The following is a 12,633-nucleotide window of genomic DNA, read 5'->3' as shown; positions in this document are numbered from 1 at the left end:
ATCGGGACCCACAGGTCCGACCTCGACCATGTGGTTTGGGTCCGCTTTGGTATATCATGTCTTCACCATAGCCCAGGCTTCCCTTACACCTTGTCAGCAGGCTGATATCTTCCATAATCGGAAGCGCTGCCGTGCTCCCTTGAGCTTCTCTATAAGCTCCCCCATGCCTCCTGGTGGGGACGCGGATGGCCACAAGGCTTGGGCAATACCCTACATCACCTGCTGAACTTGCTCGTGCAGTTGTGAGAGCTCTGGTAGAAGATCACCCGAAGACCCGGGCATCTCCTCCGTGGGACGACCCGTCAGCATACCTGCAGACATAACTCTGTTAGCCGGCTTCTTCGCCGAACTCCTTTAAAAGTTCGTTCAAGCACTTACTAAAAATGCCGCGTCGAAGCCGTTTATTCTCCTTCACGGATTCCGCAAGCTGAGCTCGGACATCTTTAAGTTCCACGCCCAGCCGGATATTGGCGTCTTGGAGATCATTTTTATCCTTCCTGACTCGCGTCAGCACGTGCTTGCCAGCATTTCGATGTCGATCATCACGTGCCGCATCCACCTCCACGGCCTCCGAATTCGCTCCGGGGCCACCTGCAACATCTATTGTTAGATTTGCATACATGCCGCATACTACCTGGTACCCGTATTCTTTGCAAGGGACACAAGTGTTACCAGAGGGACCCTTCTCGGACTCCTTCAACGCGGCAATAGCGGCCCCTAGCTGGGCCTTGCACTCATCCAGCTCTTGAGAAAATTGGGAATTCCTCTCTGTAAGAACCTGCACAAATAATGATCCTTAAATCAGTTGCATCAACTGTTTCAAGTCTCAGGGGCTACTGATACATATAATCGTCAGATTTGCTTACCCGTATATCCCTTACATACTGGTCCGTGGCTTTGGCTAGACCATTTGAGCAGCACGGATGTACGCATCTCCGAAATTGAAGGCATCAAATGCCTCTGGTGAGAAACAAGCGTCACGGAGTACGGCCCGGCAACGCCTGTGATTCATGGTGCTCTCCACTTCGGAATTTGTAGAGGATAGTCTGTCCGCATCCTCTGTAGGAGGATCATCCGGCGTCTGCCCCGTGTTAGCTTCCGCCTCCATGTACGGCCCTGGAGCCCGACTGGTCGAGGCGTGATCGGCAGCCTCTCCGGATATAGTCCCGTGAGCGTTTTTTCTGCTAAGAAACACGGACGTCATTATATTTTAAGAAAGACGACGACCACGGAGTGAGGTTTTGCGTCATACCTCTATGCCGGTGTCTCCGTCCTGACCGCCTTCCTTTTTGGCCTACCCGGCTTCGGTGCCTCTTGTTGGCGAGTTGCTGCGGGTTCGACATGGCGTCCCGAATGCCTTCCCTATAAAACACCATATGTGTACGGTAGGTGAAGTGCATAAACGGGATCCTTTTTGGGAGTTGGGATTTTGGTTTTTCTTACGTGCGACGCGGGGAGTAGTCCGGGATAGTCGGTCGTTATGGCCAGCATGGCGTCATCACAACTCAATTGATAGAATTTCCTGTCTATCAGCTCCACGAATATGTCAGGATCCTCTTCGAGTTGGGATCAAGGGCCCGGCCAGGGTCCTCTGGTTGTGGAGGTGGGTTGTTGACCTCCCTTACAGCTTTTCGCAGTTCCTGCTGTGAAATGGCAAGCTGAGTACCTACGACGAAGAATGCGGGAAGGATGGGAGTAAAGAGGTACAAGTCACCCAGCTTGGAGGGTTGTACATGGAGAATCCATCCCGTGGCTTGATACGGATGAACTCCTCTTCCTCTCCCTTAAACAACTCAGACAGAATTTTTGCTAAAGCAACAACGGAGTCCGGTCCCTTACGCCCGCAACGGGTGGCATCATCTTCCCCGTTAAAACGGCACACGGGGTGCCCTCGATATTGAAGTGGCTGCACTCCCCACATTATGCATGTTGATATAACCTCGATTATTGTCAATCCTGATTGAGCCATGATACGTCTCCAACGTATCTACTTTTCCAAACACTTTTGCCCTTGTTTTGGACTCTAACTTGCATGATTTGAATGGAACTAACCCGGACTGACACTGTTTTCAGCAGAATTACCATGGTGTTATTTATGTGTAGGAGCAAACGTTCTCGGAATGACCTGAAACTTCACGGAGACACTTTTCAGAAAATAAGAAAAATACCTGTAAAAGATGAAGGCCAGGGGGCCCACCACCTCCCCACGAGGGTGGGGGCGCGCCCCCCTACCTCATGGGCCCCCTGTTGCCTCTCCGACTCCAACTCCACTTCCATATATTGAGTTTCGAGGAGAAACAATTGGAGAGAATAAATCATCGCGCTTTACGATACGGAGCCGCCGCCAAGCCCTAAAACCTCTCGGGAGGGCTGATCTGGAGTCCGTTCGGGGCTTCGGAGAGGGGAATCCATCGCCATCGTCATCATCAACCATCCTCCATCACCAATTTCATGATGCTCACCGCCGTGCGTGAGTAATTCCATCGTAGGCTTGCTGGACGGTGATGGGTTGGATGGGATCTATCATGTAATCGAGTTAGTTTTGTTAGGGTTTGATCCCTAGTATCCACTATGTTCTGAGATTGATGTTGCTATGACTTTGCTATGCTTAATGCTTGTCACTAGGGCCCGAGTGCCATGATTTCAGATCTGAACCTATTATGTTTTCATCAATATATGAGTGTTCTTGATCCTATCTTGCAAGTCTATAGTCACCTATTATGTGTTATGATCCATTAACCCCGAAGTGACAATAATCGGGATACTTACCGGTGATGACCGTAGTTTGAGGATTTCATGTATTCACTATGTGTTAATGCTTTGTTCCGGTTCTCTATTAAAAGGAGGCCTTAATATCCCTTAGTTTCCGTAAGGACCCCGCTGCCATGGGAGGGTAGGACAAAAGATGTCATGTAAGTTCTTTTCCATAAGCACGTATGACTATATTCGGAATACATGCCTACATTATATCAATGAACTGGAGCTAGTTCTGTGTCACCCTAGGTTATGACTGTTACATGATGAACCGCATCCGGCATAATTCTCCATCACCGATCCATTGCCTACGAGCTTTCCATATATTGTTCTCCGCTTATTTACTTTTCCGTTGCTATTGCTATCATCACTACAAAATACCAAAAACATTACTATTACTATTGTTACCTTTTGTTGTCGTTATCATTACTATCATATTACTTTGCTACTAAATACTTTGCTGCAGATATTAAGTTTCCAGGTGTGGTTGAATTGACAACTCAGCTGCTAATACTTGAGAGTATTCTTTGGCTCCCCTTGTGTCGAATCAACAAATTTGGGTTGAATACTCTACCCTCGAAAACTGTTGCGATCCCCTATACTTGTGGGTTATCAAGACTATTTTCTGGCGCTGTTGCCGGCGAGCATAGCTCTATTATTTGAGTCACTTGGGATATATATCTGCTTATCATTATGAAGAACTTGAGAGATCCAAAAACCAAGATCTATCCCTCAACTACGAGGGGAGGTAAGGAACTGCCATCTAGCTCTACACTTGATTCACCTTCTGTTATGTGTAAGTTTGCGACACCTACACCTACTTCTGCTATTCGTTGTGATATGTCGCATGTTATTAATGATGCCACTTCTCTATGCATGATACTTATGATGAAACTACTTCTATGCCTGATTCTACTATGCCACTTAGTGATTTTCTTGATGAACAACTTGCTAGGGCTAGAGAAATTCAAAATATTGAATCTGATGATACTAATGAAAGTGATGATGAAGAATCACTTGTTATTCCTAAGGGTCATGTTTTTTATCAAGAAGCTTCTTTCGCTATCTTAGCTTGCAAAAATAGAAATGAACTCAAAAGGTTATTAGCTAAATGGAGTAAGCAATCTCAAAATGCTAGAATGAAACCTGGCCCTGCTTTTGCTACTTCACCTATCTTTGTTACTTATAAGGATTATGAATTCTCCGTTGATCCTGATATAATTACTTTGGTTGAATCTGATCCTTTCCATGGTTATGAATCTGAAACTGTTGTGGCACATCTTACTAAATTGAATGATATAGCCACCCTGTTCACTAAAGATGAGAGAACTCGTTACTTTTATATCCTTAAAATATTTCCGTTCTCATTAAAGGGTGATGCTAAGATATGGTTTAATTCTCTTGATCCTGGCTGTGTGCATAGTCCCTAGGATATGATTTATTACTTCTCTCCTAAATATTTCCCTGCTCATAAGAAACAAGCTGCTTTAAGGGATATATATAATTTTGTGCAAATTGAAGAAGAGAGTCTCCCACAAGCTTGGGGGAGGCTTCTCCAATTACTTAATGCTTTGCCTGATCATCCTCTTAAGAAAAATGAAATACTTGATATCTTTTATAATGGACTAACCGATGCCTCTAGAGATTATCTGGATAGTTGTGTTGGTTCTGTTTTCAAGGAAAGAATACCGGATGAAGCTGAAATTCTATTGAATAATATGTTGACAAATGAAAATAATTGAACACCTCGGGAGCCAATTCCTGAGCCTATTCCTAAACCAACTCTGAAGAAGAGGGGTATTCTATTTCTCAGTCCTGAAGATATGCAAGAGGCAAACAAATCTATGAAAGAAAAGGGTATTAAAGCTGAAGATGTTAAGAATTTACCTCCTATTAAAGAAATACATGGTCTTAATTTACCGCCTGTTGAAGAAACATATAATCTTAATCCATTACCTATTGAAGAAACTCATGGTCTTGATAACCTGGCACAGGTAGTAAAGGAAAATTCTCTCTATAGATATGATAAAGTTGAAATCCCATTTACTAAAATTGCTAGCCCATGCTTAGATGAGTTTGATAAATTTATGGCTAAGCAAGAAGACTTTAATGCTTATTTTGGTAGACAATTGAAATACAATTCAAATATGCTTGAACACTTGGGTGATTATATGGCTAATGTCAAAGGTGAACTTAAACTTATTAGTAAACATGCTTCTATGGTTACCACTCAAGTAGATCAAGTACTTAAAGCTCAAAATGATTTGCTCAATGAATTGAATTGTAAGAATAATGATAATGTTGTTAGAGTGGCTACTAGAACTGGTAGAATGACTCAGGAACCTTTGTATCCTGAAGGCCACCCTAAGAGAATTGAGCAAGATTCTCAGAGAAATAAAATAGATGCACCTAGTTCTTCTAAAAAGAAGAAAAAGAAAAATGATAGGACTTTGCATGCTTCTAGTGATCCTATTGTTGAAACACCTGAGAATCCAAATGATATTTCTATTTCTGATGTTGAAACTCAATCTGGTAATGAACCTGAAACTAGTGGTAATGCTAATAATAATGTTCATGATGATGCTCAACCTAGTAATGATAATGATATAGAAATTGAACCTGCTGTTGATCTTGATAACCCACAATCAAAGAATCAACGTTATGATAAGAAAGACTTTGTTGCTAGGAAACATGGTAAAGAAAGAGAGCCTTGGTTTCAGAAACCCATGCCTTTTCCTCCCAAACCATACAAGAGAAAGGATGATGAGAATTTTGAGCGCTTTGCTGAAATGATTAGACCTATCTTTTTGCGTATGCGATTAACTGATATGCTCAAAACTAATCCTTATGCTAAGTACATGAAAGATATTATTACAAATAAAAGAAAGATACCGGAAGCTGAAATTTCCACCATGCTTGCTAATTATACTTTTAAGGGTGGAATACCAAAGAAACTTGGAGATCCCGGTGTACCAACTATACCATGCTCCATTAAAAGAAACTATGTTAAAACTGCTTTATGTGATCTTAGAGCCGGTGTTAGTGTTATGCCTCTCTCTTTATATCATAGACTTTATTTGAATAAGTTGACACCTACTGAAATATCTTTGCAAATGACTGATAAATAAACTACTATACCTGTCGGTATTTGTGAGGATGTGCCTGTTGTAGTTGCAACCGTTACTATTTTAACAGACTTTGTTATTCTTGATATTCCCAAGGACGATAGTATGTCTATTATTCTTGGAAGACCCTTTTTGAATACTGCAGGGGCTGTTATTGATTGCACTAAAGGCAATGTCACTTTTCATGTTAATGGTAATGAGCATACGGTACACTTCCCGAGGAAACAACCTCAAGTTCATAGTATCAACTCTATTGGAAAAATTCCATCGATTATATTTGGAGGTTTTGAATTTCCTCTTCCTACTGTCAAGAAGAAATATGATATTCTAATTATTCGGGATGTGCATATCCCCGTTGAGGTAACATAGTGTTATTCAAAATTTCTCTGTTTCCATGTTATTCGGAATGAGTTCGTTAACAAGACTTGATCAACCTCGTTAGAGGATTCCTTTTGATGATCATGAGATGGATGAAACTAGAAGGCACAACCTGTTGTACCCCACTTTTACTTTATGTTATTTATATTAAATAAAATAAAAATAAATATTTTTCTGTCTGTTATCTGATTATCCGTGCAATATAAAAATACCTCGAAAATAAAAGTTCTCCAAATGCCCTAAAATTTAAATATGATTTTTTCTAGAATATTTGAGAATATTTGGCACTGAGAACACAGCAGGGGGGTCAACCACCTGCCCACGAGGGTGGAGGGCGCGCCCTACCCCCCTGGGCGCGCCCCTGCCTCGTGGGCCCACAGTGGCCCTCCTCCACTTATCCTTTCACCCATACACTTCTTCTTCCTCCCACAAACACGAATAACCAGCTCAAACCCGAGTCCAAGCTCGTTTTGCTGCCATTTTCGATCTCCTTGCTCAAAGCACCTCTCAAAAAACTACTTGGGGAGATTGTTCCTTGGTATGTGACTCCTCCATTGGTCCAAATAGTTTTTGTTCTAGTGCTTTATTCATTGCAAATTTTTGCTGCTTAGGTGACCCTGTTCTTGAGCTTGCATGTCAAATTTATATGGTCAAAAGTAGTTTTGATGCATGATATAGGCCCTAGGCACTTGTAGGAGTAGTTGATATCAATATTATTGAGTTTGGTTTACTTTTATTTTGAAGTTACTAAAAAATTTCAGAATTTTTCAAAGGAAGAAATATGCTTAGGAAAATGTTCCAAGGTGGTTCTTCAAGGAAGCAAGGACCCAGGCTTGCAATGCGTGATGCTGATGATGAGCCACCAAGAGACGCTCCAGTGCATCCTTGTGAATGGCCTTCTGAGAACTTTATGGATCGAGCGGGAATTAAGGAAGAATTCAAAAGCATATTTGTGTAATGCTAATCTTGTGAGCTTCGAGAGAGAGAAGTGCAGCCAGTATCACAACCTCACCAGTACCTTTGTGAGGAGGTTTGAATTTTCAAATTCACGTAATTCTCCAACTGTCCTGCTTGATCTTTATGATAAATCTTACACTATGGACTTAGAGGATTTTACTACTGCATGCAAACTTCCACAATGGGGTAGTATAAGGGATCCTTGCAAATCTGAATTTAGGGATTTTCTTGCTAGCATAACTGTGGGAGAATCTAGAGATATTACACAAGCTACCATAGGGCGCATTCACTTTCCTGCTATACATTATTTTGCTCTCTTCATAGGTAGATGCATTAATGGTAAAGATGAGGCATGTCACCTGTGTGTCCCTGATCTTAGTATTCTTAGGAGTGCCGTGTTAGGAGACAAATCATATAATTTGGGAGCCATTGTTGCACGTAGGTTGCATCTTAATAGACTTAATGGTGATTTCTTTGGTGGAATTTATGCAACCCGCATAGCTAATTTTCTTGGTATAGCCATACGCGAAGATGATATTGAATTACCTCCTACTTATCTAGATTTTAATGCTATGGATCACCACCAGTTTGTCAAGAGGAATGAATCACCTCTCCAGTATCGACTAATCTTTGACAGACGCCATGTTATCCGTATTACTCTCCCTGCTCCTACCTTCTTTGATTATCAGGCAAGAGGAGGATATACTATTACCAGAGAGGATGCAGATGAGTATGAGAGGAGAGAGGAGGCCGCTCGTCGCCACGCTGTAGCTCAGCAGGCGATAGCCGCTTCATCGCAGTACGACCCCAACTACTATTATGGATATCCGCCACGCCAGCCGTGGCCATAGACCAACTTAGGCGAAAAGCTTAAGCTTGGGGGAGTACGTATTTCCCACCGACATTACATTTATGTTCACACACTCATTGCTAGGTGTCGGTGCTCATACTTTCTCATTATATCATCCATGCTAGTTTAATTTCTTTTTTTATGCTTTCTTCTTGTGTGTCTAATAAACCTTAAGAAAAAACCAAAAAAATTAGTTGTAGCTTTTAATCAATTTAATTTCCATGCTTGTAGTAGTAATTAAAAAGAAAACCCAAAAATATTTCATGTTCTTCTTTTGCTTGTTGGGAGCTTTCCCGTGTAAATAGTTTTATTTCTTTTCTTTCCTTTGGGGGTCGATAGGAGAAGACCATAATTAAATTTTTGAAATGGCTCTTATATGCATTATTGTTGATCTGACAAAAGAGCCCACATTGCCTTGTCTTCTCCTATTTATTGAATGCCTGCAGATTCCAGCTTAGTCCAATGCACGTGCACTATTATTATTATTCACACTATTCGGTCATGCAAGTGAAAGGCAATTATGACGATATACGATGGACTGACTGAGATGAGAAAAGCTGGTATGAACTCGACCTCTTTTGTTTTTGTAAATATGATTAGTTCATCGTTCCTGATTCAGCCTACTATGAATAAACATGTTTATAATGACAATTAGAGATCATAGTTTCTTGTGCCATACTTGATTAGCTATGAGTTATAATGGTTTACCTTGCGTGCTAACATGCTATTGAGATAGTTATGATGTGGTATGATAGGGTGGTATCCTCCTCTGAATGATTTAAGTGACTTGACTTGGCACATGTTCACGCATGTAGTTGAAACAAAATCAACATAGCCTTCACGATATTTATGTTCATGGTGGATTATATCCTACTCATGCTTGCATTCGGTGTTGATTAATTTTAATGCATGTTCATGACTGCTGTCGCTTCCCAGTCTTTTGCTAGCCTTCACCTGTACTAAGCGGGAATACTACTTGTGCATCCAAACTCCCTAAACCCCAAAGTTATTCCACATGAGTCCACTATACCTACCTATATACGGTATCTACCTGCCGTCCCAAGTAAATTTGTATGTGCCAAACTCTAAACCTTCAAATAAATATCCTGTTTTGTATGCTCGAATAGCTCATGTATCAACTAGGGCTGTCTGTATCTTCCATGTTAGGCGGGTTATTCTCGAGATGAGTGGACTCCGCTCCTCACTCATGAGATAAATGGCTAGTCACCGAGATGCCCAGGCCCATGCTTTATGCAAACTAAATCAAAATAATTGCAAACAAAACTCCCCTAGGACTCTTGTTAGTTGGAGGCACTCGTTGTTTCGAGCAAGCCATGGATTGATGCTTGTTGGTGGAAGGGGGAGTATAAACTTTACCATTCTGTTTGGGAACCGCCTATAATGTGTGTAGCATGGAAGATATCGCCATCTCTTGGTTGTTATGTTGACAATGAAAGTATACCGCTCAAAATATTATTCACCTCTGTTTCAGAACCAAGCTCTGGCACCTCTACAAATCCCTGCTTCCCTCTGCGAAGGGCCTATCTATTTACTTTTATGCTGAGTCATCATCCTCTTATTAAAAAGCACCAGTTGGAGAGCACCACTGTCATTTGCATTCATTACTGTTAGTTACATTGAGTATGACTTGACTGGATCTCTTTTACCATGAATTACAATGTCTAGTCAGTCCTTGGTCTTTAAAGGTGCTCTGCATTTATGTTTTGCGGTCTTAGAGAGGGCTAGCGAGATACCATCTTGCTATATCATATTATGATTGTTTTAAGAAAGTGTTGTCATCCGAGATCTATTATTATGTCTCGCTAGTTGATTATGCTATTGATATGAGTAAACTTGAGACCTATGCGTTATTGTGAATGTGGTTAGTTATAATCTTTGCTGAAAACTTGAATGCTGGCTTTACATATTTATAACAATAAAAGGAAACATAGTTTGTAAAAGTTTTTCTTTATCACTTTCAGTTTGTCAACTAAATTGCTTGAGGACAAGCAAAGGTTTAAGCTTGGGGGATTTGATACGTCTCCAACGTATCTACTTTTCCAAACACTTTTGCCCTTGTTTTGGACTCTAACTTGCATGATTTGAATGGAACTAACCCGCACTGACGCTGTTTTCAGCAGAATTACCATGGTGTTATTTATGTCAGGAGCAAACGTTCTCAGAATGACCTGAAACTTCATGGAGACACTTTTCAGAAAATAAGAAAAATACCTGCAAAAGATGAAGGCCAGGGGGCCCACCACCTCCCCACGAGGGTGGGGGCGCGCCTGCCCCCCTAGGGCACGCCCCCTACCTCGTGGCCCCCCTGTTACCTCTCCGACTCCAACTCCACCTCCATATATTGAGTTTCGAGGAGAAACAATTGGAGAGAATAAATCATCGCGCTTTACGATACGGAGCCGCCGCCAAGCCCTAAAACCTCTCGGGAGGGCTGATCTGGAGTCCGTTCGGGGCTTCGGAGAGGGGAATCCATCGCCATCGTCATCATCAACCATCCTCCATCACCAATTTCATGATGCTCACCGCCGTGCGTGAGTAATTCCATCGTAGGCTTGCTGGACGGTGATGGGTTGGATGGGATCTATCATGTAATCGAGTTAGTTTTGTTAGGGTTTGATCCCTAGTATCCACTATGTTCTGAGATTGATGTTGCTATGACTTTGCTATGCTTAATGCTTGTCACTAGGGCCCGAGTGCCATGATTTCAGATCTGAACCTATTATGTTTTCATCAATATATGAGTGTTCTTGATCCTATCTTGCAAGTCTATAGTCACCTATTATGCGTTATGATCCGTTAACCCCGAAGTGACAATAATCGGGATACTTACCGGTGATGACCGTAATTTGAGGAGTTCATGTATTCACTATGTGTTAATGATTTGTTCCGGTTCTCTATTAAAAGGAGGCCTTAATATCCCTTAGTTTCCGTAAGGACCCCGCTGGCACGGGAGGGTAGGACAAAAGATGTCATGCAAGTTCTTTTCCATAAGCATGTATGACTATATTCGGAATACATGCCTGCATTATATCAATGAACTGGAGCTAGTTCTGTGTCACCCTAGGTTATGACTGTTACATGATGAACCGCATCCAGCATAATTCTCCATCACCGATCCATTGCCTACGAGCTTTCCATATATTGTTCTCCGCTTATTTACTTTTTCGTTGCTATTGCTATCATCACTACAAAATACCAAAAACATTACTTCTACTACGGTTACCTTTTGTTACCATTATCATTACTATCATATTACTTTGCTACTAAATACTTTGCTGCAGATATTAAGTTTCCAGGTGTGGTTGAATTGACAACTCAGCTGCTAATACTTGAGAATATTCTTTGGCTCCCCTTGTGTCGAATCAACAAATTTGAGTTGAATACTCTACCCTCGAAAATTGTTGCGATCCCCTATACTTGTGGGTTATCAAGCCAGCGCTTTAATCCGGTTCATCAGGTAAAGGACTTCTCCGTTGTCTTCCTCCTGGGGGCTCCGTGGGCGCCAGCTTCAGCGTTTCTTCATAGGAGAATTGTTGAACTCAGGAAGACCCCGCCGAACAGGGTCTGGAAGGGGGACGTCCTCCATGTAAAACCACTCTGAAGGCCAGTCTTCGGATGTCTTCTTCGGAGTACCGGACTCGTATTCGGTCTCGGCGATGCGCCATATTTCGGCTCCGCCCACCTGATAAAGTGACCCCTTCTGTGTGCGGGGAACAAGGCAAAATAACCTTTTCCATAGCTCGAAATAAGCCTCGCAGCCCAAAAATAGCTCACAAAGGGCAACATAACCGGCGATGTGTAATATGGAAGCAGGGTGAAATTATGCAGTTGGAGGCCGTAAAACTCCAGGAGCCCGCGGAGGAATGGATGAATTGGAAATCCGAGTCCCCTTCGTAAGTAAGGGACAAGGCATACACGCTCCCCCTTAGAGGGACTGGGGAAGCTCTCCGCTTGCTCCCCGCCATTATAGGTGGCGAGCCCAGCTCGGACAGGGACCATATACGCTGGAGGGAGAAATCCCTGGGTCTGCAACTCTACTAATCGGCTGTGCGGGACGGAACACCTCTCCCAATCACCGGGCTTAGGGCTACGGGGGCGGGAGAAGGAGCTGCAGTGGCCGGCCATGATGGAATGGATTTTTCCGAGCGCGCTCCGATGGATTCTCGCCGTGGGAGGATGGTGTGGATTGGATCTAAGAATCCCCATCCCTTTAATAGACGATTTATTTACCTGGCTAGGGGGCGAATGTAAAAACACCCTGGCTCCTTGCATTCGCTTGACGCGTGGAAGATGGCCCTTATTGGGCGCAGAAGCCAAGAAGTCCAACATTTATGGGAGCCGGACACTACTTAGCAGATATTCAGGATTTGGAGAAGAACCCGCCTTGCAATGCCGAAGACAATACTGCGCGCAGGACTCATCGTCATTGAAGCCTGGTTCAGGGGCTACTGAGGGAGTCCTGGATTAGGGGGTCTCCAGACAGCCGGACTATATCCTTTGGCCGGACTATTGGACTATGAAGATACAAGATTGAAGACTTTGTCCCGT

Source organism: Triticum dicoccoides, chromosome 2A, assembly GCF_002162155.2.
Source record: "Triticum dicoccoides isolate Atlit2015 ecotype Zavitan chromosome 2A, WEW_v2.0, whole genome shotgun sequence".
In the NCBI taxonomy this organism is placed as follows: Eukaryota; Viridiplantae; Streptophyta; class Magnoliopsida; order Poales; family Poaceae; genus Triticum; species Triticum dicoccoides.
Note: the sequence above shows the minus strand (reverse complement) of the source record.